Source organism: Myotis brandtii, unplaced genomic scaffold (assembly GCF_000412655.1).
Source record: "Myotis brandtii unplaced genomic scaffold, ASM41265v1 scaffold84, whole genome shotgun sequence".
Taxonomy (NCBI): domain Eukaryota; kingdom Metazoa; phylum Chordata; class Mammalia; order Chiroptera; family Vespertilionidae; genus Myotis; species Myotis brandtii.
The window spans coordinates 4,482,746-4,486,733 of record NW_005371410.1 but is presented as its reverse complement, the minus strand read 5'-3'; the positions used below and the strand labels follow the sequence as shown (position 1 = coordinate 4,486,733).

Sequence of the window (3,988 nt, the reverse complement as noted above, 5' to 3'; positions counted from 1 at the left end):
AATTTTTGTGCACCGGGCCTCTAGTCTTGTATAATAAGACAATTGCATCAGTTTCTTGAACTAATACATTCTAGGACTGTTGCTCTAGTTTTGACATGATACTCTGTGGCTTTTAGCTAATATTGAAATGATTTAAGGAATGATTTAAGAAGAATGTAAAATGTCAAATAATTCCAGTTTCACAAATACAGAAGAAGTTAGACCTTACCAGTTTTTTTCTTGATTTTTAGTTTAGTGTGTAACTTGATATTAGGTTGATATCTGCCGCAGTCTTTTCCGCAGCAAGGGTTCAGGAATCTGGAGAAGGGCTGCGCATAAATGGATTAGAGACTATACAAGAAATAAAAATTTGGGAGGCATGGGGGAACCAGGGGAAGCTCCACTTTCTAGTGAAGTGGGCTCTCCGAATGTCCGAATGTCCGGACCCACAGCAGATCTACGGCTTTTTATTCCCATACTTTGCCCTTTAGCAAAGCAGATATACATATCAAAGGTAAGGTCCAGTAAACAATAAGGACCTTCAGGTTGAGGGAGCTGCCTTCGGCTATTCCAGCAGCAGGTAACAATATGCAGATTTTCAGCCCTGCTGAATATGTCCATTCAACTTTTTGAGGACTTCTCGCATTTATTATGACCTGCTGGATTTAGCCTCCAGCAGATATCTTTTTGAAGAACATAGTACTTTTCTGAATTTGATCATTTTCTTTATAATTTCTAGGTATATGAATTATTTAGCAGTGTTGTCCATATTTTGGAAAAGTAGTATGGCCAACTTGGCTGACTAAAGAAAAGGGGGATCTCTGGAGCAATTGAATGTGAACTACATGATACTAAAACCAGAAATTGCTTAATCTCTTTAAGTGTTTTTTTCCATTTTTAAAATGGAGGAAAATATTTTTTTTCTTCCTGTGTGACATTCAAATTAATAAATGTCCACTGTGAAAGGAGGTAAGGGAACCATGACTAATGCCACCCCCACTTCAGTGTCAGCATCCTTTTTTACTCTGGAGAAATCAAGACTTCTGGTAAATTAAAGGCAGGTCTAATTAAAAAAAAATAAGCTGGCACCTAATTTAGTGAACTGATTGCTACTATTTCACCTGCTTATGTTCTTTAATCTTTGCCATAATTTATCATGCTTTTATTCTTAAATTTACTGTAAATTACCTTGCCCTTCATAGGTATGCTATGGTTCTGAGAGTCAAGTTGCAGACGGGGAGAGATATATCTGCTGCTAACCACTGCTTTTTATGTTCTTAGTTTAACTGAGAATTCCAGTGAGCTTTAAAAAAAGTTGGTACCCAGGAGTGACCTTAAGCCTTGACTAAATGGGATACTGATCTCAAATCTTCAAGAGTTTACTGGAGAGTTTATTATTACTTACTCTTAAGAAACCACTGATTTAGAACCTGATACATACCAATAAGAATGAGTAGACAGCCACCTCGGGCTCGGGAGTAAAAGTCCCTTGCAATTTTCGACTGTTGGAAGAACTCGAAGAAGGCAAGGAAGGAGTAGGAGATGGCACAGTTAGCTGGGGTCTAGAAGATGATGAAGACATGACACTTACAAGATGGACAGGGATGATAATTGGGCCTCCACGATTTCAGTTTATCTATTTGAACCTCCTCTCATGCTGTTTAATCCCTTTAAATGACAATTTATGAAAACCGAATATACAGCCTTAAAATAGAATGTGGACCTAAATACCCAGAAGCACCCCCCTTTGTAAGATTTGTAACAAAAATTAATATGAATAGAGTTAATAGTTCTAATGGAGTGGTGGACCCAAGAGCCATATCAGTGCTAGCAAAATGGCAGAATTCATATAGTATCAAAGTTGTCCTGCAGGAGCTTCGGTGCCTAATGATGTCTAAAGAAAACATGAAACTCCCTCAGCCACCTAAAGGACTGTTACAGCAACTAATCAACAAGAAAGCCACAGGCCCGCTCCTCCCCCACTCGATTTAAGCAGTCTTCATTTTCCACAGTAGTACATTTTCTAGATACGTCTAGTACTGGAAAGGAAGCTCCCGCTCAAAGGCAGTTTATCTTAAGATACTGTAAATGAGACTAATTTTTTGTCCATTTGAAATATATAAGTTGTGCAATAACAAATCATCCTGTCAAGTGTAACCACTGTCCTCATAGTTGAACTTCTGGGATCAAGAAAGTAGATTTAAATTGATTCCCATCATAACTGGTGGGGCACATCTAACTCAACTGTGAAAAGATACATCACACAGTCACCTTGCTGCTGATTACATGGCCTGCGGGCTCTGCCTTCTCCCTCTCCTCCCCCCCTCCTTCTTCCTCCCTGCAACAGCCCTCCAGCTTGGGGTGGCTTGTTAGAGTAGATGTGAAGGTTTCAGGTCACAGCCTGTGGGACTACTGCTGGGTGTGTGGGGGTGCTTCCTTTGCACCCCTGGTTTCTTTTTAAGTCTTAAATGATGCCCCTTCCCCTTCTGAGCCACCATCCTTTCCCCACTCTACTACCACCCTTGGCCAAAGCATTGATTATAACCCCCTCTGCTCCCCTCTGAAATTGGCCTTTGGTGAGGAATTCAGGGCTTTCCCCATAACTTCCCCCACCACCTTTATATCAAGGGGTGCTGCTTCCTCCTTCCTCCTCTTCAAGTCCCTTTCTTGCACCATCACCACCCAACATTTTCCATGACACTCCTTTGCTTTGGCCAGAAGCCATCAAGTAAGGTTGGAAAGAGGCTCTGACCTCCCTTGTTTAGTTTTGGAACCACATTCATTTATTCTCCAGCAGCCCAAGAAATGAAAATTGGGTCCGCAGCCCTGCCACTCTCTGCTGTCATCATCAGCTGATAGGTTTGTTTGTTAAGCTCAGGAAGGCCACAGAAGACACTTATAAGCACATATGATCCCTCTGAATGAATTTTGTTGTTGTTCCTATCATTGCTTTTGCTTTTACAAATTAAAGTTTTAAACAGAGCTCTCATTTGGTCATCTTTGCAATCCATTTGGGTCTAGTTTGGAATCTGACAACTGGAACAAAACCTTGAATTCGGTGCATACTTTAGTTTTGGTGCTGCAGCTTCTCATGGTCCTCAGCAGGGATTAAGAAAGAACTCCACGAGAGGCTTTTGCATATGAATGGGCTGGCCCTTTGAGATCTAAAATTACCTAACAATCTGCAGTTGGGTCAGAGAGACCCAGAACATCCAAAAGAAGGCCCAAGGCCCCATAGCAGCTTGCACTGCTTCACAGCTGGGCTTCATCTGAGCACCTCCAAACCCCAAACAAGGAAGAGGAATCTGCAGATCTCTCTGTAGCTCCTGCTGGGTAGCCTCAGGCAGAGGCTAAATTAGCACCTCCTTAGAGATCCAAGAGCCAGTGTACCCAGTGGTCAGATTGGGACCATCCAGATTACAACTCCTCAGATCCATAAGGGACACACTCAGGGGACAGACTCAGTGAGCACCAAAGCCCCACTGAAGCAAGTCTTGCCCCATAAGGGTGTCTTCAGCACAGAAGTTCTCCCACCATAAACACAGCTGATTCTCACAGCCAAGTGGCCCGGAGGTCAATTCCTCTCAGTGACACCAACAACAGTCAAGGCTTAACCACAACAAGACTGTGCACACAGCCCACAAAGGGGTGCACCAAGAGTGTCCACCTCAGGTAATTGGGGAGGCTGAGCCACTGGGACCTATAGGACACCTTGCACACAAAGCCACTCTATCAACACAGGGAAGCAGCCAAAATGCGAAGACAAAGAAACACGTCACAAATGAAAGAAATGGAGGAAAGCAAACTACTGGATATAGAGTTCAAAACCACACTTTTAAGGTTTTTCAAGAACTTTCTAGAAACCGCCGATAAATTTAGTGAGACCCTCGAGGATATGAAAAAGGACCAACTAGAAATTAAGCATACATTGACTGAAATAAAGAATAATATACAGAGATCCAACAGCAAACATGAGGATCCCAAGAATCAAGTCAAAGATTTGAAATAC

The 3,988-nt window shown here is 42.1% G+C and overlaps 1 protein-coding gene and 1 pseudogene across 9 annotated transcripts in view; both read left to right on the top strand.

The window, feature by feature from the left end:
* The window catches only part of EHBP1 (EH domain binding protein 1), a 305,206-nt gene that overhangs the window by 215,709 nt on the left and 85,509 nt on the right, over nucleotides 1-3,988 (top strand). The window lies entirely within an intron of this gene.
* On the top strand, nucleotides 1,632-2,031 carry LOC102255066 (annotated as a pseudogene).